This window comes from Oryctolagus cuniculus, chromosome 13 (assembly GCF_964237555.1).
Source record: "Oryctolagus cuniculus chromosome 13, mOryCun1.1, whole genome shotgun sequence".
In the NCBI taxonomy this organism is placed as follows: Eukaryota; Metazoa; Chordata; class Mammalia; order Lagomorpha; family Leporidae; genus Oryctolagus; species Oryctolagus cuniculus.
This window is the reverse complement of record NC_091444.1, coordinates 97,918,786-97,944,185: the sequence shown is the minus strand read 5'-3', so window position 1 is coordinate 97,944,185 and position 25,400 is coordinate 97,918,786. Positions and strand designations below refer to the sequence as shown.

The 25,400-nt window shown below is 44.9% G+C and overlaps 1 non-coding gene and 1 pseudogene across 1 annotated transcript; one reads left to right on the top strand and one right to left on the bottom strand.

Annotated features, from left to right (window-relative positions):
- The window catches only part of LOC100357784 (ADP/ATP translocase 2-like), a 143,245-nt pseudogene that overhangs the window by 34,762 nt on the left and 83,083 nt on the right, over positions 1-25,400 (bottom strand).
- LOC138845112 (small nucleolar RNA U83B) lies at positions 15,580-15,666 on the top strand. The gene has a single exon (XR_011381826.1). It is a non-coding gene; the product is annotated as a small nucleolar RNA U83B (small nucleolar RNA).

Here is a 25,400-nt window from a genome sequence, read left to right as displayed (position 1 = left end):
TTGGAGTTAAATATTGATATTTGAGAACTCTGTGTCTTATAAAACCAGAACGTCTGAGGGTCAATTTTACATAAACATGGAGATTGTATATATTTATATCTAGCACAGCCTACTGTGGCATTACACAGGTCCACAGGTTGCCCAACGAAGACCATTAATAGAAGGTTGTTGGTGTGGTGCAAATTCACCATCTATCAGACCAGATGATGGTGAAAACAAGATTGAGGTATTGAGAAACTTGAGATGGTTCTGAACTAATCCATAGGCATGATGTACTGATAGAAATGACTATCAAAAATATTCCCACAAGGGTGGGCATTTGGTACAGCAGCAGCAGTCTCTGCTGGGGACACCAGCACCCCTTTGTGGGGTGCCTGGTTTGAGTCCAGCTCCTCCACTTCCAGTCCAGCTCCCTGCTAATGCACACCTTAGAAGGCAGCAGATGATGCTTCAAGTACTTGGGTCCCTGCCAACCATGTGGGGGACCCAGATTGAGTTTCAGGATCCTGGCTCCATGCTGGCCCAGCTCTGGAGGAGGGAACCAGTATATAAAAAATCTTTATGTCTCTGTGTGTGTGTCTCTCTGTCTTTCAAACAAAAAATGGAAATTAAAAGAAATATTGCTTCTAAAATATAAAATGACGAGCATCCTCAAAACAGTAAAAAGGAAATGACTAGTATGAAGTACAAGAGAAGCAAATGCAAATATTCAATTCTGATTCTGATACCTTTGTATTACTGTTATCCTGTCCCAAACCGCTCCTATTCCTAAAGTGGCTCTATAAACCTTAGCCTGAGATAACCATTACTATAATTGCCTTGGGCATTACTATAAATAATACTCTTTGCAAAAAGTAGGAAATTATTCAAGGAATTATGTGTTCAAGATGAGACTTGTGACCTTCCCATTAGACAACAGTCTCTCATTCAGTCTTCTTTGTAGACCTGCTACACACCTTCATTGTCTGTGGGCGCTGCAACTACATCTAATGACTGTCAGTTTAATGAAATCATCAGTACTTGCATCAGGAATAGGAGCTCAACCACAGCTACTCTAGAAGTGAAGGTGGGGAAAAAAGCAAGTGGTTTTGAATGTCCAAAAATCAGCAGAGTTTTTATTTAATAGCTATGTTGTATGCAAGGCCATGTAAGACACTTGGTAGAACAATAAAGGGAGTCCGATAGAGACTAGAGCCAAGTTTGAAAAACTCCACTTGACCTTTTATTAATTTATTTACACATCATCTAAAATCATGGATTGCTATTGATCTATTTCCATTTTTATCTGGAAGAAACCCAGATCCTAGAAATGAAATGAGAACTGCCACATAGCAACCTGCAGCGGGAACCACACATCTCTTGTAGTCAGGCCAACACTTCCACCCCAAGATACTCCACAGTAGCTACTTATCATCATCTTGATTCAAAGGGAGTCCCTGAGGACGAAGGCTATGGGAGAAATGGGGTCCTCCTAGAGTGATTGGGCTCCCATTGTCCTTTCTGGTCATTAAACTCATCCAAGTGATTCAAGCTTCCTGTGCTAGTTGAAGTCTTAGCCATCAGGTGAGCTCCCTGGTCCTGTTTATATCCCACGCTCTGGGGTTACAGAACAAGATTTTCATTCCTGCTTTGGATAAGAGTCCTAAGGAGAGGAGAGCTAAAGCTCAGGGCTAAAATTATTTATTTTTTTTAAAGATTTATTGGGGCTGGTGCTGTGGCATAGCAGGTGAAGCTGCCACCTCCAGTGTCAGCATCCCATATGGGTGTCAGTTCAAGTCCTGGCTGCTCCACTCTGGATCGAGCCCTCTGCAATGGCCTGGGAAAGCAGTGGAAGATGTCCCAAGTTCTTGGGCCCCTGCATCCACGTGAGAGATCCGGAAGAAGCTCCTAGCTCCTGCCTTCAGATCAGCAGAGCACTGGCCATAGCAGCCAACTGGGGAGCAAACCAGCATATGGAAGACTTGTCTCTATCTCTCTCTGCCTCTGCCTCTCTGTAACTCTGCCTCTCAAAAAGATTTATTTATTTATGTACTTGAGAGGCAGAGTTACAAACAGAGATAGGAAGAGACAGAGCAGTCTTTAAAAGTATGTGTCTTTTTTTTTTGGTAAGATTTTATTTATTTATTTGAGAGTCAGAGCTACAGAGAGAGAGAGAGAGAGAGAGAGAGAGAGAGAGAGAGAAGTCTCCCCTGCACCCATGTGGGAGACCTGGAAGAAGCTCCTGGCTCCTGACTTCAGACCTACCCAGCTCCAGCCATTACAGCCATTTGCAGAGTGAACCATCGTGTGGAAGACCTCTCTCTCTCTCTCTCTCTCTCTCTCTCTAGTTCTGACTCTCAAATAAATAAAGTCTCACAAAAAAAGACTCATATTTTTATTTATTTTTTAAATATTTATTTTATTTATTTGAAAGGCAGAGTTACAGAAAGGCAGAGTCAGAGAGAGGTCTACCATCTGCTGGTTCCCCAAATGGCCACAATGGCTGGAGCTGGGCCTATCCGAAGCCAGGAGCCTGAATCTTCTACTGGGTCTCCCACACAGATGCAGGGGCTCAAGGAACCAGCAGATGGAAGACCTTTCTCTCTGTCTCTCCCTCTCTCTGTCTGTAACTCTGCCTCTCAAATAAATAAATAAGTCTCATTAAAAAGAGAGAGGGAGAGAGAATTAAACAAGTGCAGACACCAAATGAGAGATGGCTAGAGTGCCCTGGCAGAAAGGCTGCAAGGTTTGAAGCAAGGTGATAGTGTGAGGGGGTTAGACTCAGCACACACTTCACAAAGAGAGCCAACAGGGCTCCCCGACCCAGTGGGATGTGGGGTGTGAAAGAAAGAGAATAGAGGGCCGGCGCCGCGGCTCACTAGGCTAATCCTCCACCTGCAGCACCGGCACACCAGGTTCTAGTACCGGTGGGGGAGCCGGATTCTGTCCTGGTTGCTCCTCTTCCAGTCCAGCTCTCTGCTGTGCAGGGAGTGCAGTGGAGGATGGCCCAAGTGCTTGGGCCCTGCACCCCATGGGAGACCAGGAGAAGCACCTGGCTCCTGGCTTCGGATCAGCACGGTGCACCGGCCGCAGTGCGCCATTCGCTTCGGCCATTGGAGGGTGAACCAACGGCAAAGGAAGACCTCTGTCTCTCTCACTGGCCATTCTGCCTGTAAAGGAAGGAAGGAAGGAAGGAAGGAAGGAAGGAAGGAAGGAAGGAAGGAAGGAAAGAAGGAAGGAAGGAAGGGAGAGAGAGAATAGTTAGAGCAGCAGCAAAAATAGAGCTTTTATCTGCTAGATGGGGGAAGACTGGGCCGGGGCAGTGTGGAAGGGAAAATCAGAAGCGGAGATTTGGACATGCCAAAGATGCTTGTTAGATGTCCACTGGGTGAGTAGACATGAGTCTGGGACTTGGGGAAAGAGCCACCTGGAGATAGAAAGTTGAACTTTGCAAGTTATCGATCTATAAATGCTCTCAGCTCAGTATGATTCAGCATTCCTTTCTCATGACAAATATTGTGTATCGCTCCCTTTACTACCATGAAATGAGATTTTTACAAATATAAATATATATTAAAATTGTTATAAACATAGTTTTTTAAAACATATTGTTATAACTTTAATATAAAGGAAAAACAAAAGGAAAGTGATTTTGTTCATGTGACATATAATTGATAGCAAAACCCTTGGTCACAAATGACCTGGAAATTATCATGAAATAGCTGGATGTCTATACTTGTACATATATTCACTTTGAAAGCACACAGATGCACAGTGAGTCATATGTGCTACATCAGTGATCCAATTGGCGGACAAATTTTGGTAAATTTCAACAAATTCAGTAAAGTAAAATTTCTTTACATACAATGAAATTGGGTTCTGGTCCAAGACGGCTATAATTTTAATCAGATTTTCCACCTTCCTGAACTGACAGGGTTCTGGGCAACTGCCCCTTGTGTGGGTCTTTCTGCACGTTGCTGGGACTCTAACAACTCTTGCACCAAATCCCTAAATGCACCAGAGCCTCTCCATCATATTTTTCAAATATTTATTTATTTTGAAAGCCTAAAAACCAGAAGCAGGCAGATAGTCAGAGAGGCTTCCCATCCACTGAATCAATCTCCCAAATGCCCACAATAGCACAGGCTAGGCGAGGCTGAGGCCAGGAACTGGGAACTCAATACAGATCTCTGCTATGGGTGGCAGTGACCCAACTACTTGAGCCATCACCCGCTGCAATGTGCTCCCCAGGGTGCACACTGGAAGGAAGCTGGAATCTGCAGCAGAGTCAGGACTTGAACCCAAGCAGCACCCATGAGATGCAGGCATCCCAATTGGCATCTTCACCATCTCAAACCCTGCATCATTTTAGCAATTAAAAATCCCTCATCAATTTCCAAAATACACTTTCTGTTACAGCACCATTACCATTGAGAACAACCTCTGCTGGTAATATTAAGGACTTAAAGCCTGATGGAGATCACTGCAGAAGTGAGCACAGATAGCAAAGAGGAGAGGCACAAAGACTGAGACCTGGAACACACCAATGTTGAGCAGAACCAAGGAGAAATCAGAAAAGGATGCTAGTCAATGAGGTAGCTGGAAAATGAGGCAAATGTAATATTCTAGAAGGCAAGAGGGGAAAAAAATGCTTCTATCAGGAAGGAGGATCAACTGTACGCATATTCAATACTGCTGATAGGTCAAGCAAGATAATGACTGGGAAGTAGCAATGGGATTTAGTGAGATAATTGAATGGAGTATCAAAGATGAACACTTGATAAAAGCTGTAGTTACAAAGGTGCCATTCATAGTGCATCCAGCTGTCCACTTGCTAACACACAGCATTTGTCAAAGAGAGAAGCGTAGAAGACTTGGTTTGTGTTGCTGAGAATGTAAACATAAAAAGCTTTCTTTAGTCTTAAAAAGATTTTCTTTGGTCATCACCCTCATAGAGAATGTCTCAAGGGGCAGAAATTCTGTGAAAAAGTATAAATAATGAATTATAAAATCAATATTTACTTAAATATTTATTCCCAAATCTGTCTGATAAAAACTTTATTTGATAGTGTACATTACCAAATACTCAACTTTATGCAAATAATGTATTCATTCAGTCCTTCACCCAATAATTACTAAGCATACACTATAAGCTTTGGGTACTGCCTGTGTAAGTTAAAACATAAAACATAGGGTCTACTCTGTAATTGCTGATAGGTCATTAGAAAACCAAGGAATGAAAGCACAAGTTTAAGCCAAGAGTGTAGGTGATGCTGGGGCATGCACAGCAGGCCAGCAGTGCCCCACAGGTGGTAAGGACCACTCACTTGGTATTAGATGGTCATGGAGGGCTCCCCAGAAAAGGAGATGGCTAAGCAGAGACCTAAAAGGACAGCAGGAATCTGCCAAGTGGAGGGAGATTGAGCATTCAAGCAGAAGGAATGGCATGTATCTAGGTCTCAACCTTCTTTTGAGCTCACAGTTAAGAAAAAAAAACCCTCTGGTGTGGTTTGGTCTATGCTGTTATTATTGGTTGGGGAAAGATAGGTTATACTCATGATTTTAACTAATTTCTTATGCTCATGGTCAATGGGCATTGTAAAAAATAGAGGATGGAGTGCAACACATTGAGTCCTTGCATCACTGTGTCTACAGATTTAGCCCGGATGTGTGAATGTTGCAAAGAGGCCAGCTCAGCAGTCACACAGGAAATCTGCTGGACCCCAGTAGGTCTCAGTTCACAGATTCTCCCACCACAGTGACACCTCTTTCCAGAGCCGCTTACAGAAGCTAAAACTGCAGGTTAGCATCTCCCCAGGTGACCCCCATCTGCTCCCCAACCACACACACATGAGCACACACACACACATGTACACATACACAAATGGAGAGAAAATGGGAATTGTGCAAGATCATACAGCCAACCACATCTCTAAAGGATTTTCTCTTAGAAGAACCCTTAAAAATAAACCTCTCACCTTTCCCAAGTCGTCTCTATCAACTTATGGGTCACAGTTAATCCAGAAGTGGGAGGCAACTAGCCTCCCTATTTAAAAGGAACCAGAGAAGCAACTTAACAAAACCTTCTCCACGTGTCAGAAACTCACCCCCAGGCCAACTTGGATCAGATTCATAAAATATAGATAACAAAGAAAGACAGACGATAGAAATTGTGTAGTTTGCTCCCTTCTCATAGCCTATAAGAATGAGGCTGTAGGCCGGCGCCGCGGATCACTAGGCTAATCCTCCACCTTGCGGCGCCGGCACACCAGGTTCTAGTCCCGGTGGGGGCGCCGGATTCTGTCCTGGTTGCCCCTCTTCCAGGCCAGCTCTCTGCTGTGGCCAGGGAGTGCAGTGGAGGATGGCCCAAGTGCTTGGGCCCTGCACCCCATGGGAGACCAGGAGAAGCACCTGGCTCCTGCCATCAGATCAGCACGGTGTGCCGACCGCAGCGCTCCAGCCTTGGCGGCCATTGGAGAGTGAACCAACGGCAAAGGAAGACCTTTCTCTCTCTCTCTCTCTCTCTCTCTCTCTCTCTCCCCCCCCCTCTCTCTCATTATGCACTCTGCCTGTCAAAAAATAAAAAAGAATGAGGTTGTATGTGGTGATGAGGGGGAATAAACAAGATAAATACTCGTCAATAGGAGTATAGATTCATGTCTACTTAAAAAAAAATTAAAGAAGTTTGGGGCTGGCGCTGTTATGTAGTAGATTAAGCCTCCACCTACAGTATTTGCATCCTATATGGGTGCTGGTTTGAGTCCTGGCTGCTCCACTTCGAATCCAGCTCCCTGCTTCTGGCCTGGGAAAGCAGAGGAGGATGGCCCAAATGCTTGGATTCCTGCACCCACCTGGGAGACCCAGAAGAAGCTCCTGGCTCCTGGCTTCAGATTGACCCAGTTCCAGTCATTGCAGACATTTGGGGAATGAACTAGCGGATGGAAGATCTCTCAGTCTGTGTCTCTCCCTCTCTATCTGTAACTCTGCCTTTTGAATGAAATGAATAAATATTTTTTAAAAAGATACACATGTAATGTTTTACTATAAATCAATCTCAAAACACAGCATGGAAGGGGAGAAAGGGACTTTGCAAAGGATGTAGACAGTATAACAGATACCATGTAGATTACAGTTTAAATCATGGAAAACCACACTACACCCTGGCAGCCAATTCTCAGATGTGCTTGCACGTTAGAGGATGAGAGAGGAAAGAGAACCACGCACAGGCAGTGGTCCCCCTCTGCAACTTGGGAGGACAAGGGTCTCAATTCTCTTTTCAGTCTTTTATTCGTTAAGCTTGATGGTAGATACACACATGTTAATTCTGTTTTAAAATTCTCAAAATCACTTTTTAAAAAGAAAGGAGGGGGCCAGCGCCGCAACTCAATAGGCTAATCCTCCACCTGCAGTGCCGGTACCCCGGGTTCTAGTCCCAGTTGAGGCGCTGGATTCTGTCCCGGTTGCTTCTCTTCCAGTCCAGCTCTCTGCTGTGGCCCAGGAAGGCAATGGAGGAGCAACCGGGACAGAATCCGGTGCCCCAACCGGGACTAGAAAACCGGTGTGCCGGCGCCACAAGGCGGAGGATTAGCCTAGTGAGCCCCGGCGCCGGACAAAGATTTTATTTATTTATTTATTTATTTATTTATTTGCCAGGCAGAGTTAGACAGTGAGAGAGAGACAGAGAGAGAGTTATGGACAGTGAGAGAGAGACAGAGAGAAAGGTCTTCCTTCCGTTGGTTCACTCCCCTAATGGCTGCTACAGCCAGCGCTGTGCCGATCTGAAGCCAGGAGCTGGGTACTTCCTCCCGGTCTCCCATGTGGGTGCAGGGACCCAAGCATGTGGACCACCCTCCACTGCCCTCCCGGGCCACGGCAGAGAGCTGGACTGGAAGAGGAGCAACCAGGACTAGTACCCGGCACCCCAACCGGGACTAGAACCTTCAGTGCCAGCACCGCAGCCGGAGGATTAGCCAAGTGAGCCACGGCACCAGCCACAAGATTTCATCTATCTCCATAGTGTGTGTTTCTCAGTATAAGAAGCTTCTGAAAACCACACTTTGGAAAACAAGCCAAGAAAAAAAAAACTGTATAATTGCAATTATAAACATCTGCTTTTAAATATTTAAAAAGTTTTCATCAATATCTGTTATCCTAAGTCTCTTACATTTTAGGAAAATCTGAATAGTTTCTCTTCTTCCAACCCAAGAGAATAAAGTGTGAAATGAATAGAAGAGAATCAGACATAGGAACTACAAGTCCTCTTCACACTCGACATTGACCATATCTGTTTCTGTGGACACCCAGGGTGCTGTTCGAGATGGTAAATGTTCTCCAATCTCAGACTGAGAACTTGCCAAAGGTCCACAGTCTTACTGTGTGTGCGCCTGGTTTTCAAATTCAGCCAGAATGTCTATGCACAAGTAGTACTTCATGTGAGTGTGTGCATCCCTGGCAAACTGTGGGAAGAAGAGCCCACGTTCCTTTCACTCTTAGCTTATCTGGAGAGTTAAGCCTGCAGTCCGTGGAACGTGGCCTAAGCATCTGGCTGTCATTCCAGACAGGGCTGTGCAGGGGAGGGTGGGTCCCACTAATAGGCTTCCAGGGACAGTTGCTCAGGCCCTGGCTGTGGTTACCGTTCTGCAGCATGCGATCAGGGTGCTGTACGCATGTCTGTGATGGGACACAAACTGGGAAGTGTCCCTCAGGCACAAGTTCTGATGTAATCTAGGAGGGCTTTTGTGGAGAGGACCCATGCTTCCCCAATTCTCCTGCCAGGCAACATCAGAGTGACCACCTTAGAAATATAAAACAGATTTCACCTCGGGGAGGACAGCACCTGCTCTGGGGAGGACTCTGTGTGATAAAGACTGAGGGGTGTGGAGAGATAAGTACCACGTTCCTCTCTCTAGACTCAAGCAGGACAGTCCTCACAAGATTTTCTCCCTTGGGTCACATTGAAAAACCACCCTACTGTCTTCTTGGTACAACACACAGCAAGGACTGACTATAAAATGCTACCTGCTGTTGGGCACTCTTAATTTTTTTTTCCAGAAACCTTTTATTTAAGGTATACAACTTCATGCATTTATAAATACAAATTTAGGGACATAGTGATTCTTCCCACCAGCACTCCCAACTTTCTTCCTCCTCCCTCTCCTATCCCCATTCTTATTTTTTACTAAGATCAATTTTCAATTAACTTTATATGCATATAAGATTAACCCTACACTAAGTACAGAGTTCAACAAATACTACCAAAAAAATCACTGTTCCTCAACTGTCGAGACAAAGGCTGTTTAAAGTCATCGGATCTCAAAGTGCCAATTTCACTTCTATACATTACCTTTTAGGTGCTTTATTAGTTACCACAGATCAGGGAGAACATATGGTATTCATCTTTTGGACACTGGATTATTTCACTAAATATAAGGTTTTCCAGTTGCATCCATTTTGTGGCAAATAACAGGATTTCATTTTTTTTAGCCGCTGTGTAGTATTCCATAGTGTACATATTCCATAATTTCTTTATCCAGTCTTGAGTTGACAGGCGTCTGGGTTGATTCCATATCTTAGCTATTGTGAATCGAGCTGCAGTAAGCATGGGGGGTACAGATCACTCTTGCCTATGCTGATTTCATTTCCGTTGGGTAAATTCCCAGGAGTGGGATGGCTGGGTCATACCGTAGATCTGTATGTATTCAGATTTCTGAGGTTTCTCCATACTGTCTGCCACAGTGGCTGTACCAGTTTGCATTCTGTTGGGGACTTTTTTAAAAAACTCAGGTTGGGGGCAGGTGTGTGGCACAGTGGCTTAAGTTGCCACTTGAGATGCTTGCATCCCATTTTGGAATGCCTGATTCAACTCCCAGCTACTCTCCTGATCCAGTTTCTTGTTAATGCTCATCCTAAATGGGAACAGAGATACTTCAAGTACTTGGATCTCTGCCATCCATATGGGCAACTCCTGTGCTGTTCTAAGGTCGTAGCTTTGACTTGGCCCAGTCCTGGATGTTGTGGGCATTTGGGGAGTGAGCCAGTGAATGGAAGATCTCTGCCTGTCGGTATGTCTCCTTGCCTTTAAAATAAAATGAAAATGGGGGCCCGGCGCTGTGGCGCAGTGGGTTAACGCCCTGGTCTGAAGCGCCAGCATCCCATAAGGGCGCCGGTTTGAGGCCCAGCTGCTCCGCTTTCCATCCAGCTCCCTGCTATGGCCTGGGAAAACAGTGTAAGATGGCCCAAGCCCATGGGGCCCTGCACCCACGTGGGAGACCCGGAGGAAGCTCCTGGCTCCTGGCTTCAGATCGGCGCAGCTCTGGCCATTGCGGCCAATTGGGGAGTGAACCACCAGATGGAAGACCTCTCTCTCTCTCTCTCTCTCTCTCTCTGCCTCTCCTCTCTCTGTGTAACTCTGACTTTCCAATAAATAAATAAATCTTTAAAAAATAATAAAATAAAATGAAAATTAATACATTTTAAGAAATTTTTTATTTTTATTTGTTAAAGATTTATTTATTTTATTTGAAAGGCAGAATTATAGAAAGAAAGAGGAGAGAGAAAGAGAGATCTTCCATCTGCTGATTCACTCTTCCAATTGGCTGTAATAGCCACAGCTGGGCCAGGCCAAAGCCGTGAGCCAGGAGCCTCTTCCAGGTCTCCACCATGGGTGTGGGGACCCAAGGGCTTGCTTGGGCCATCTTCTACTGTCTTCCCCGGCACATAAGCAGGGAGCTGGATCAGAAGTGGAGCAACCAGGACCTGAACCTGGGTCCATATGGGATACTGGCATTGCAGGCAGTGGCCTCACGCACTATACCACAACACTGGCCCCATGAAATTTTTAAAAATAAGTTCTTTCTCAGCTATACCATTATTGGTATATAAAAATGCTACTGATTTGTGTGTGTTGATTTTGTATCCTGAAATTTTGCTGACTTCTCATTCATAATAGCCACAAAAATATTAAATATCTTAGGATAAACTTAACTAAGTAAGTGAAAGATGTCTACAATGAAAAGTTCAGGGGCTGGAGCTGTGGCACATAAGGTTAAGCTTCTGCCTGCAGTGCCAGCATCCCATATAGGTGCCAGTTTGAGTCCTGGCTGCTCTGCTTCTGATACAGCTCCCTGCTAATGCACCTGGGAAGGCAGTCGAGTATCATTCAGTTCCTTGGGCCCCTGCCATACACATGGGAGACTTGGAAGAAGCTCCTGGCTCCTGGCTCCTGGCTTCAGCCTGACCCAGCCCCTACTGATGCAGTCATTTGGAGAGTGAAAAAGTAGATGGAAGATCTCTCTCTCTCTTTATCTCCCTCTCTCTCTCTGTCTCTCTCTCTCTCTGTAACTCTGCCTTTCAAATATAATAAACATATCTTAAAAATAAGAAAGAACTTTCTTCTAAAAAATTACAAACATAATAAGGAAATAGGAGACGACACAAAAAATGGAAGTCTCCCATGTTCATGAATTGGAAGAATTAATGTTATAAGAATAACCATACTATCCAAAGAAATTTACAGATTAAATGCAATTCCCCCTCAAAATACCAAGGACATTCTTTACAGAACTAGAAAAAAAATCCTAAAATTAATAAGGAAACACGAGAGATCCCCAATATCGAAAGCAATCTTGAAACAATAAAATCAAAGCTGGAAGCATCACAATACTAGATTTCAAGACACACAACTGGCTGAAAAGCTCACGAGAGCATTTCAGGCATGGGAAGTCAAGACACTGTGGCAGATGCCGGCAGCTGTAGCTCACTTGGTTAATCCTCCACCTGCAGCACCAGCATCCCATATGGGTACTGGTTCTAGTCCCGGCTGCTCCTCTTCCAGTCCAGCTCTCTGCTGTGGCCTGGGAAAGCAGTGGAGGATGGCCCAAGTGCTTGGGCCCCTGCACCACACTGGGAGACTGGGAGAAGGCACCTGGCTCCTGGCTTCGGATCAGCGTAGCTCCAACCATTGTGGCCATTTGGGGGGTGAACCATCTCACTGTCTGTAACTCTACCTGTCAAATAAATAAATAAAAAATCTTTAAAAAATTAAAAAAAGTTGTTCTCAAGGACTTACTTTCTTTTAATGTGTTAAGTGGAAGAGATTCTTATGTCTTACAAGTTACAGTTATGTCTAAGTGCTCACAAAATATGTATCATTCTTGGGTGCTTCTTTAAAGTTAAGTTTCTCAAAAAAAAATAAAGTGAAATTAACTTTGAGATGCAATGACTGTGAATAGCTCTTGTCTTGACTGTTGAGGACCAGTATTTTGTGTGTGTGCAAATTGCTGAAATCTTTACTTAATGTAGAGTTGGTATTCTTTGTATGAAGTTAATTGAAAATGGATCTTAGTGGGGAATGGGACTGGGAATGGGAGAGGGAAGAGGAGGAGGGGTGAGAATGTGGGTAGGAGGGTGGGTATGGTGGGAAGAACTACTATATTCCTAAAGTTGTACTTTTGAAATGCATGAAATTTGCATTCCTTAAATAAAAGGTCTCTTTGGGAAAGAGACATGTTACAGGGCTATTATAATCAAAACAGCATGATACTGGCCTAATAATGTAGACCAGTGAACAGAATAGAAACCCCAGAAATAAATCCACACTTCTACAACCAACTTATCTTTGGCGAATGTGTTAAATCATTTCCTAGAGAAAGGACAGTCTTTTTAATGAATGGTATTGGGAAAACTGGATTTCCACACACAGAAGTTTGAAACAAAACCCATACCTTACCTGCACCTTATACAAAAATCAACTCAAAATAGATCAAGAGTTTAAATTTAAGACCTTACACTATCAAACTGCCAGGAGAAAGTGTAAGAAAAACCCTCCAAGACATTGGCATAGGCGATGACTTTTTTTTTGGATAAGACCCCAAAAGCACACGCAACAAAAGCAAAAATAGAGAAATTGGATTCTTTATTTTTTTTTTAATTTTTGGACAGGCAGAATTAGACAGTGAGAGAGACAGAGAGAAAGGTCTTCCTTCCATTGGTTCACCCCCCAAATGGCTGCTATGAGAGAGAGAGAGACAGAAAGAAAGGTCTTCCTTCCGTTGGTTTACCCCTCAAATGGCTGCTATGGCCGGCGTGCTGAGCCGATCTGAAGCCAGGAGCCAGGTGCTTCTCCTGATCTCCCATGCGGGTGCAGGGCCAAAGGACCTGGGCCATCCTCCACTGCACTCCCTGGCCACAGCAGAGAGCTGGGCTGGAAGAGGAGCAACCGGGACAGAATCTGGCGCCCCAAAAGGGTCTAGAACCTGGTGTGTCAGCACCACAGGCAAAGGATTAGCCTAGTAAGCCAGGGAGCTGGCCTGAGAAATGGGATTCTATCAAAGAGGAAGCTTCTTTACAACAAAAGAAGCAATTAACAAAGTAAAGAGACTGCCAACAGAATGTGAGAAAATATTTGCAAACTGTGCGTCTGAGGGGCCTGCGTTGTTGCACCCGCAGCACTGGCATCCCGCATGAGCACAGGTTTTAGTCCCAGGTGCACCACTTCTGAAACAGCTCCCTGCTAATGTGCCTGGGAAGGCAGCTTAAGATGACCCAAGTATTTAGGTCCCTGCCACCCACGTAGGAGACCCGGATGAAGCTCCTGGCTTCAGCCTGGTCCAGCCGAGGCCATTGCAGCCATTTGGGAAATGAACAAGCAGATGGAGGATACCTCTGTCTCTCTCTCTCTCTAACTCTGCATTTTAAATAAATAAATAAATGAATAATTTTTTTAAACTGCATATGAAATGATTACTATGTAGAATATTGAAGGAATTCAAGAAACTCAAAAGCAATAAAACAATCTAATTAAGGAAAAGGGAGAGGATATGAATGAACATTTTTCAAAACAAAAAATACAAATGACCCAAAATCACATGAAAAAAAAATGCTCAGGATCTCTAGAACCTTCAGGGAAATGCAAATGAAAACCACATGAAGTATCATACCCAACAGTTAGAATGGCTGTTATCCAAAAGTTAAAAAATTGCTAGAGAGGTTGTGCAGAAAAAGGAACCCTTTTATACTGCTGGTGGAAATGCAAATTAGTACAACCATTATGGAAAACAGTATGGAGATTCCTCAAGAAATTGAAAATAGATCTATGGTATGACCCAGCTACCCCATGTCTGGGAAGATATCCAAAGGAAATGAAGTCAGTATGGGAAAGAGATGTCTGCACTCCCATGTTTATTGAAGTCCAATATGGAATATTGATATGGAATCAACCTAGATGTCCATCAACTGATGATTGGGTAAAGAAAATGTGGGGGCTGGCACTGTGGCATAGTGGGTAAAGCCGCGGCCTGCAGTGTCGGCATCCCATATGGCTGTTGGTTCAAGTCCCAGCTGCTCCACTTCCGATCCAGCTCTCTGCTATGACCTGGGAAAGCAGTAGAAGATGGCCCAAGTCCTTAGGCATCTGCACCCACATGGGAGACCAGGAAGAAGCTCCTGGCTCCTAGCTCCTGATTGGCACAGCTCTGGCCATTGCAACCAGGTGTGGAGTGAACCAGCAGATGGAAGACCATTCTCTCTCTCTCTGCCTCTCCTTCTCTCTCTGTGTAACTCTGACTTTCAAATAAAATAAAGAAATCTTAAAAAAAAATAAAGAAAATGTGGTGTATATACACAATGGAATATTACTCAGCCATAGAAAAGAATGAAATTCTGACATTTGTAACAAAATGGATGGAATTTGAGATCATTATGTTAAATGAAATAAGATACAGGCAGACAAATTCTACATGATTTATCTTATATGTGAAAGTTAATATCTAGACAGAGGGTATAAAAACAAGTGGATCTTCCAATCCAGCTCTCTGCTCTGGCCTGGGAAAGTAGTGGAAGATAGTCCAAGTCCTTAGGCCCCTGTACCCATGTGGGAGACCCACAAGAAGCTCCTGGCTCCTGGCTTCAGATGGACACAGCTCTAGGCGTTGTGGCCAGCTGGGGAGTGAACCAGCTAATGGAAGACCTCTCTCTCTCTCTGATTCTCCTTCTCTCTGTGTAGCTCTGACTTTCAAATAAATAAATCATTTTTTTAAAAAAGCAAGTGGATGTCATATTATTTGATATACAGATAATCATAAATATCATTTTCACCAAATTGTACCTTCTATATATTAATATACCCTTCTTTCCTCATTTTATTTTTTTAAAAGATTTATTTATTTATTTGAAAGAGTTACACAGAGAGAGGAGAGGCAGAGAGAAAGAGAGAGAGAGAGGTCTTCCATCCACTGGTTCACTCCCTAGTTGGCCACAACAGCCAGAGCTACGCCCATCTGAAGCCAGGAGACAGGAGCTTCTTCTAGGTCTCCCACACAGGTGCAGAGGCCCAAGGACTTGGGCCATCTTCTACTGCTTTCCCAGGCCATAACAGAGAGCTGGATCAGAAGTAGAGTAGCCGGGTCTCGAACCAGCACCCATTTGGGATGCTGGAACTTCAGGCCAGGCGTTAACCCATTGCGCCACAGCGCTGGCCCCATTTCCTCACTTTATGCTTCTTGTTATGAATCCCACACTATGTGATATTAGTATACCTGCTTTCAAGAAAAATTGTATGTATATGTATAGAATATCTACACATGAAGTGATATGGATAAATGTTTAGTAAAATGCTAAAACTTTCTAAATCTCACAGTACCCAAATCACATTATGGAACCATTCCCTGTTGCTTTTCTTCTGAGAACAGTGGAGAAGAAAAAATTATTATTAAACCTATAAAACATTTTTTAAATTAAGTTAAAAATTCAATGGCTTTTAAAACTATATTAATAAAAAGAACCCGGGCTGAATTTCTCTTTTAGTGATCCTTTGGTCGGCTCATTAGCTCATTAGCCATCAGTATAAGTGAACCTGGAGCTTCACTCACAGGGCAAACCTCACACATAGGCGAGGATTCCAAGGGTACTGCCAGAGCTTGGAACTCCAATCTCATTGTGAGCTCTATGGCCGCCCTGCCAAATGCCAACCTGCCGGTGATGCAATCTGCTCAGGCCCCCCTCACCACCTGTCCATTGGTGGAGATGGTGAAAATGAGTTGAGGTCTCATAGAAATTAACATGCTTTGTGTGAACACCTAAGCACATATCCACTCTCTAACCTCCTTATTTATACTGATTTTATTTTTTACTTGAAATACACAGGGGGGTGAAATCTTACAGCACTATCAGCATCAAACAGTGTGTGGCCCATTGAATCTTTTTGTTTTTATTCTTTGACTTCCATGGTTTCAGTCACAGATGTTGAAATGCAAATTGTCATGGGTGATTTCACTTCATTTTAATTTTTCTACTCTCACTTATTTTGCCTCAGGTTTTTAAACCTTGAAACCAGAGTATTTTAGTTGTCCAGAAGCTTTTTTTAGAAGTTGAATTCACTCTTTCCAAAAAATTTAAAATGGATTTCATAGTTGACCAGAATATAGTGGAAGGATGATTTGTTCTTTAATTAATAGATTCATGAAAAAAGAAATTAACCGTATTGTGTGCATTTAGCAAAGGCTTGGGCACACCCACTGTATTCCAGGACCTCTGCTGAGCACCAGAGATATAATTAGGTGTAAAAGAAACTGCATTTGAAGAATTCATGGTCTAATAGATAAATTTAATATTGTTTTTCTGAATGTGAAATTTATATGTTTCATACAGAAAAGAATTAACATGAAAACAAAAAAATCACTCACAATGTAATTTAGACCCAATAACAATAATTTTAAAACCTTTGTTTATATCTTACTCTCCATATCCTTGATAAATCTAGTCATTTCTCTTTTGTTGTTGATTAGTTTCCATTCTGCTAATCAGAGTTTCTATGGTTTTCATCATAGGGGTACATACTAAAGTACTTCTACTATGTACATATTAATAATTATTTGCTTGGTCAAGGGCCTTTCTCCTTTCACTATTCTGTTTGTGTGGTTTTTTTAATTTTACAAAAACTATGAATAAGAATTTATGAGAATTAGCCTATAAAGTGAGTGAGGTAAGCCAGACCCAGAAAAACAAATACCACATGTTCCCCCTTTTATGTGGAAGCTAAAATTTTAAAAACAAACAAGAACAGGCCAGCACCAAGGCTCACTTGGCTAATCCTCCGCCTGCAGCGCTGGCACACCGGGTTCTAGTCTCGGTTGGGGCACCGGTTCTGTCCCGGTTGCCCCTCTTCCAGTCCAGCTCTCTGCTGTGGCCAGGGAGTGCAGTGGAGGATGGCCCAAGTGCTTGGGCCCTGCACCCACATGGGAGACCGAGAGGAAGCACCTGGCTCCTGGCTTCGGATTGGCACAGCACGCTGGCCGCAACACGCCAGCCGTAGTGGCCACTTGGGGGGTGAACCAACGGAAGGAAGACCTGTCTCTGTCTCTCTCTCTCTAACTCTGCCTGTAAAAAAGAAGAAGGAGGAGGAGGAGGAGGAGGAGGAGGAGGAGGAGAAGGAAGGAGGATAAAATGGAGAGAGAGGGAGGAAGGGAGGGAGGAAGGGAATATCATTTTATTTTTAAGATTTATTTATTTATTTGAGAGTCAGAGTTACAGACAGAAATCTTCCATCTGCTGCTTCACTACCCACAAAGCCTCATTGACTGGAGCTGGGCCAATCCGAAGCCAGGAGCAAGGAGCTTCTTTCGGGTCTCCCACGCAAGTGCAGGGGCCCAAGGACTTGGTCCACCTTTTACTGCTCTCCCAGGTCATAGTAGAGAGCTGGATCAGAAGAGGGGCAGCCGGGACTTGAACTGGCACCCATATGGGATGCTGGCACTGCAGGTGGCGGCTTTACCTGCTATGCCATAGCACCGGCCCCTCATTATGTTCTCAGAATTGTATCTACAAAGCATATTGACTCTGTTAAAAATTAATGTAAAATTAAAATTAAAAATTGTTTTAAAAAATTAAAAAGGAATTTACCAACAATGAAATGATCACAGTAACTCAGTGTCCTTAAGGAACACTTCCTTCTGTTGGGCTTAACACCCTACAAAATTCAGTACATTTATGAAAATGTACCCAATACAACTAGAGATTTCAAAATAATAGAGGCCAGCCCTGTGGCACCCCAAGTTAAGATGCCACCTGCAACACCGGCATCCCATATGGGTGCCAGTTCATGACCTGTCTGCTGCACTTATGATCCAGCTCTCTGTTCATGTGCCTGGGAAAGCAGCAGAAAATGACCCCTGTGCTTGGGCCCCTGCTACCCATATGGGAGACCCAGATAGAGTTCCCAGCTCCTGGCTTCAGCCTGGCCCAACCTTGGCTGTTGCAGCCATTTGGGGAGTGAACCAGTGGATGGAAGATCTCCTTCTCTCTATGTCCTCTCTGTAACTCTGCATTTCAAATAAACAAATAAATAACTTTCTTGACTAGTAAAAATCATAACTTTTCTCCAACCATGAAATAAATTGAACACCAGCACTATTTATCAGATAGTCTGTGGCCTCCAACGCTGGGTGGGACAGACACAGCATTTCTTTCTCTGGAGAATAACAGCACAGGTGGGGAGTCTATGCAGGAGAAGTTGCCTCCTTTAAAGAGATTAGATTTCCTCTTTGCAAAGTCAGGCAGGCATGATTTTGTGCAGGAAATTTAAGTATACAAAATGTTTACACAGTGCTAGCATTTGAACATTTAACTTGCCAAACTCATCTCCATAGTTTCTTGTCCAGAAAATACATAGGTTGGGATCAATTATGAAATAAGCCCCAACCACCTTAATAGTTTATTTCTTCCTTTTCTCTAATCAGTCAATTGTGCAGTTACCAAGAAAACACCAGGCGCTGGTGCACAGTGCCACATCTTCTTTGGCAATGATGAGTGAACAGGTCTTATGACCACCTCCTTTTTGGGATATTGTTATCCCATCTTATTCTTCTCGGTCAATGCTGCTTCTTCCTCCTTTTGTACATTGGTGTCGCATTGCCACATGTAATCCAAAGTCAACATGCTTATCACTGGGCGACGTTCATTCTGCAGCCATGGAAAATGTCATCCTCCTGCCTATGGCAAGCAACAAATATCCTGGCAAGTTTCAGGAAACAGAGATATTATTGAACCACTAGACAATGTTGCGGAATAAACTGAACCTTTACAAAGCATCATATATCTCCTGTCAACACCTGGATCTATCTTGCATCTCCAGTGCCTTTGTCTTTTTGCTCCACCTACCCTAAAAATGGCAGGGATTTAGAATATTCACCAAGACTTCCAGTGACTTCAACCCCATGTTGCCTTTGTTCAATCGGTTCTAAAAGAAATCACAGTGTTAGTAACAAGGGTGTAGCTGATCCCAGAAGACTCCAACCCAGATTAAATTTCTCTTTTGAGAGGTTGGCTTGCATCCCACCACTTGCTAAGTGGCTATCCAGTGTCACTTAAACATGGATTCCTGTTTCAATAGGGTGGATGCGACACAAATCATTCATGCTCTTCACTTTTTTCTTTTTTCTCCAAAGAGTTACCTATTTATTGGAAAGGCAGAGTCATAGAGAGGCAGAGGCAGAGAGAGGTCCTCCACCCACTGGTTCACTCCCCAAATGGCTGCAACAACCGGAGCTGCGCCAGTCAGAAGCCAGGAGCCAGGAACCCCTTCTGGGTTCCCCATGAGGGCACAGGGGCCCAAGAACTTGGGCCATCCTCCACTTCCCTCCCAGGCCACAGCAGAGAGTTGGATCAGAAGCAGAGCAGCCGGGGCTGGAACCAGAGCCCACGTGGGATGCCAGCACTGCAGGCGGTGGCTTTACCCGCTACGCCACAGCACCGGCCCTGGTCTTCACTTTCAAATGCCTGAGAACATCAACTCTGCCCATTTGTACACAACTATTTGACATAAAAATGATAACTAGCATGACTGAGTGCTTCAGGATTTCTAAGCAGAGAGTTTTGCATGCATGGCTCCATTTGCTCATGACTAGTGTGACAACCACATGGCAGGAAGAGGATGGTGGTAATGATGATGATGTCATCACTATTGCTATTATTACCTTCTTAATGAACCAAGAAGCATTTCTACATTTTTTTTTAAGATTTTTATTTATTTATTTGACAGACAGAGTCAGAGAGAGAGAGAGAGAGAGAGAGAGAGAGAGAAAGGTCTTCCTTCCATTGGTTCACTCCCCAAGTGGCCGCAACAGCAGGAGCTGCGCCAGTCCGAAAGTCAGGAGCCAGGTGCCTTCTCCCAGTCTCCCATGTGGGTACAGGGGCCCAAGCACTTGGGCCATCCTCCACTGCTTTCCCAGGCCACAGCAGAGAGCTGGACTGGAAGAGGAGCAACCGGGACTAGAACCGGCACCCATATGGGATGCCGGCGCCAAAGATGGAAGATTAACCTAGTGCACCACGGAGCCAGCCCCTCTATGTATTTTTACTTCACCTGTCTCCTGAAGTAAGAAATTAACCTGCTGTTCCTGGAAGTCTCCAACTTTCAGCATTTCTAGAGTACTAACAGATATTTGGTGTAGGTTTGGATGAGACCAGTAGTTGTTAATTATGGTCCATAGTCACTGGTCTGGTGGCATTGATGTCACCTGGTGAACTTATTGTAACTGTAAATTCTCAGATCTGACCCTAGACCTGCTGTTTCACTTGAGCAATGAACACTAAGAATAAATTTTTGCTGGGATGTCTTAGTTTTTAACCCTGACTTAATCACTTCTCAACTCTCATTGGCATATGGCTGTCCATTGGTTTTACTCAGTAGAATTCTACATCATATGCTGAAGGGCTTCCACCTTCTAGGCATATGTTTTTTTTTTAAGATTGATTTATTTATTATTTGAAAGGCAGAGTTACAGAGAGTGAGAGAGAGGCAGAGAGAGAGAGAGAGATCTTCCATCTTCTGGTTCACCACTCAAATGGCCACAGTGGCCAGAGCTGAGCCAATCCAAAGTCAGGAACCAGGAACTTCTTCCAGGTCTCTCATGTGGGTACAGGGGCCTGAGCACTTGGGCCATCCTCCACTCTTTCCCAAGCCCACTAGCAGGGAGTTGGATTAGAAGTGGAACAGCAGGGACTTGAACTGGCACCCATATGGGATGCCCCAGTGCTGCCCCCAACCTAGGGGGCATATGTTAACAGACTTCTAGCACCCCTTTGTTAAACATCTGTCCTATTCCAAACTGTCATGGTTTCTGGAACTGTAAAATGGGTAGAGGCTGCAAAAATGTGCACTTCAAAACCTTTGCAGCCTGTACCTGTTCTCCAGTTCCAAAGTCACTTCCAAATCTGCTATTTGTACCAGCAGCATCCCACTTCCCGGTACGGTGGTCAGTACCTAGTCAGGGTTCTACAGCAAACAGACTCAAGTGGATGCATACGAACGAACACACAGAGTGAGACTTGCTTCAGGGAACGGGCTCGTGTGATTATGGAGGCTGACTATGGAGGCTGGAGAATCTCAAAATTGCCATTTAAGCCCAGGGCCATCTTTGACTGAATTCCTTTTTGCTGGAGGGGACCGGCCTTCCCCTGATTGCATGAGGGACACCACATTGTGGAAGGCCATCAGCTTTCCTCCCAGTCCACCAATTTAAATATTCATCTCATCCAAAAACATCCTCACAGATAGATCCACAATAACGTTTAACATGTTGGTTACACCATCAACGTCTAGCTCATTGTTTGGCCTGGAATCCAAGCTTAATCAGTTCTGATGGAATGAACAAATGTATCCAACTGCCTTTATCAACAAATTCTATGTGTCAGGCACTGTTTCAGTTGCTTTGTAAGTTTTTCATAATTTAATCCCCATAACAAGCCCACATGTGGGTCCTATTATTAATGCCATCCTACAAATTAGAAAGTTGAGGCACAGAGCGCTTGCATAACTGGCCCAATGTCCTACACCTCATCAGAAGCAGAGCTGGATTCAGACCCAGTCTGTCAGACTCCTTACGTTCATCCCCCTAATGGCTATGCATGAATGGATAAATGACTTGAACCAGGCTGAGCCTGCCAAGAGACTTCTGGTAGCTGTCCAGGTATTATCAGACAGAGCTTCCCCATCCCCACTGTCTTGGATAAGCAGCCACCAGAGGACTGGGCTGCCCAGGGCTATCTGGGCATGAGCAGACTCACAGGCACAGCAACAGATCTCTGTAGGCACGCAGAGGTCAGAATGGACTCAGAGCATCCAGTGCTACTTTATTTATTTATTTTAAAGATTTATTTATTGAGGCTGGCACTGTAGTGCAGTAGGTTAAAGCCCTGGCCTGCAGTGCCGGCATCCAATATGGGTGCTGGTTCAAGTTCTGGCTGTTCCACTTCCATTCTCTCTCCCCGCTAATGCGCTTGGGAAACCAGCAGAGGATGGCCCAAATTCTTGGATCCCTGCACCCATGTGGGAGATCCGGAAGAAGCTCCTGGCTCCTGGTTTCAGATCGGCTCAGCACTGGCCATTGCAGGCATTTGGGGAGTGAACCAGTGAATGAAAGACCTCTCTCTCTCTTTCTCTGTCTCTACCTCTCTCTGTAACTCTTTCAAATAAAATAAAATAATTTTTTTTAGAAAAGATCTATTTATTTGAAAGAATTACAGCAAGGCAGAGGCAGAGAGAGAGAGAGAGAGAGGCATCGTCCATCCACTAGTTCACTCCCCAACTGGCTGCAATCAGCAGGGCTGAGCCAGGCCAAAGCCAGGAGCCAGGAGCTTCTTGCAGGTCTCCCACCTGGGTACAGGGGCCCAAGCACTAGGACTGTCTTCTGCTTTCACAGGCCCATTAGCAGGGAGCTAGATAGAAAGTAGAACAGCTGGGACTCAAACCAGCACCCATAGGGGATGTCAGCACTGCAGGCAGCGGCTTTATGCAGGCCCCACAGTCACCTTTAGAAAAGACACCCTGGGAAGAGACTTTGGAAGTCTGGGCAGAGGCCGATGTGACGTCACATTCCTCCAGGAGCAGAGGTCACACACCCTGTGCATTAATAACTATGGGTCCCACCCACCAAACTCCCACTCCCCGGGGGAAGATCTATGGGTGAGAAGAAGGAAACAGTTCATGGGAAAGAGAAAACGCTCAATGGGGTAAGGATACACCATTTTCCAGGTCACATAAAGTCATTATAGACAGATACATTCCTTGCATAGGCTCAAAACACAGATGAGAAAGACACCCACAGGTTTGAAAAGGAGTGAAAGCGACAAAAGGAAAATTAAAGTTTCGATGAGATTGCAGGTGATGTTAGAAACCCTCAGAGGCCAAGGAAAGTTAGCAGCACCTTGGTGGAAAGCAGCCAGGAGTTGCTCATTTAATTAGTGACAAAGCTTCCTTCAGAGCCCTTCAATTGGAAATCTCTGCGAACTCAGGTTCTACCTCTAATCCTTCAAGCTGGTATCTGGCACTCAGTCTTCAGTCAGAGGCAGAGCTCAAGAAAGCTGCGCCTGTGGCCGGCCAAGCCAGAGAAGCTGATCAGCAAGGTCAAATCAAAGCAAGAATTGCCAGCCGGAAGTCGGCCCCAAAGCTGGCCCCCGGAGCTGCCAGCCTCCCAACGGTGTCCACTCTCAGCTCAGTGTCCCCAGTGATTGCTGAGCTCTTTGAAAATCACATTGTAAAAACAGAAGGAGAATTGCAAAACAGTAACTTAAAAATCCATGACCTTGGGAGATACTTTTTAATAGTTGAAAAACAAATGATATTTCAGGTAAACAAATTTTAGAGATAAGAATCTTAAGTAGCTATCTCTGGACATTGGTGTCATATTGAGTTTCTTCTGGAAATTATGTATGAGTAAATCTGCATTTTCTTTGCAAACAAATGGTTCTTTTGAGTGACTTTATTTGGGAAGGCCTTTATTATTTTAAATTACTTATTTACTTTGTATTTATTTGAAAGACAGAAATAGAGAGAGACAGAAAATCTCACACCTGCTGGTTCATTCCCCAAATGCTAGGAACAGCTAGGGTTGGGCCATGCTGCAGCCAGGAGCCAGGATTTCAATCCGTGTGCCCCAAGTTGGGTGGGTGGCAGGGATCCAAGTAGTTGAGTCACCACCTGCTGTCTCCCAGGGTGCACATTAGCAAGAAGCTGGAATCAGGAGCAGAGCAGGAACTTGAACCCAGGCTTTCCTGTATGTGATGCCAGCATGCCAGTGGTTGTTTTTTTTTTTTTTTTTTTTTTTTTTTTTTTGACAGGCAGAGTGGACAGTGAGAGAGAGAGACAGAGAGAAAGGCCTTCCTTTGCCGTTGGTTCACCCTCCAATGGCCACCGCTGCCGGCGCACTGCGGCCGGCGCACCACGCTGATCCGATGGCAGGAGCCAGGAGCCAGGTGCTTCTCCTGGTCTCCCATGGGGTGCAGGGCCCAAGTACCTGGGCCATCCTCCACTGCACTCCCTGGCCACAGCAGAGAGCTGGCCTGGAAGAGGGGCAACCGGGACAGAATCCGGCGCCCCGACCGGGACTAGAACCTGGTGTGCCGGCGCCGCAAGGCGGAGGATTAGCCTAGTGAGCCGCGGCGCCGGCCCGCCAGTGGTGTTTTAACCATCAAATGCCTACTACCTTTTATTTTACTCTTATCAACCACCTGTCCTTCCAGCATCACCAGAGAAATAAGAATGAATAATTTAACGCAGAAAACGTTGTTACGGCCCTTTACAGTTCCACATAAGAAATAACACAGGAGAAAGAGAGAGAAATGTAGTCACCAAAGACCATTAAAACAAACAGGGCAAGGAGCACACTTGAACAGACTAGCATTCTCTCACGCAGCCTCACAAGGATTCCATCAGAATGCATTAGAAGGTATTTAGGTGTCCGGAGATGGTGGCAGCAAGTGGAACTCTAGATACAGTAGAAGGTTTTGCTGAGGAGAGAACTGGGGTGTCAGAGAAAAAGAACAGTCAAGGATGCTTTGTGGTTTTGGCCTGAGCACCTGGAAGGAAACAGGAAAGGATGGGAGGGAGGGGGCGAAAAGAGGAGGGAGAAAAAAAGGGGAGCCCCACTCCCCCGCCCTGCTCCTCTGGCCTCTGCTCTCAGGGCTGGGCCTCTGCTCTGTTTTTCTTGCCCAGTGCATGATATCCTGCCCAGGACTGGCATCCGGCCTGATCCCCAGCCTGCTCAGCTGGGATCCTACGATCCCCTTAATCCAGCCCGGCCCCCAGGGGTCTGGACGCGGGCTGCTTCCCCTGTTAGGAAACAGATTCTCCAGAACTGGCATTGCCGCCTCACACTGAGCAGCTCTTGTTCCCAACTTCCTGCGGTCTTTATTGCCACAAGGAATGAACCTGCACTTGCACCCTTGGCTGCCTGGGATCCTGCTGTTCCTTCGTGCACAGACACTGCTCCCTGATGCTTCTCTCCCGTCTCTCACTTTTGCTCAAAGGTAGCCCTCTGGTTCTGAGCCCAGGAATCACTGAACACTGCCCACAGGACAGGAGCTTTGCACGTCCCAATGTCGTGTGTTATCTGTAAGTGTAAGGTTTGTCGCTGGGACTCTGAAGCCGA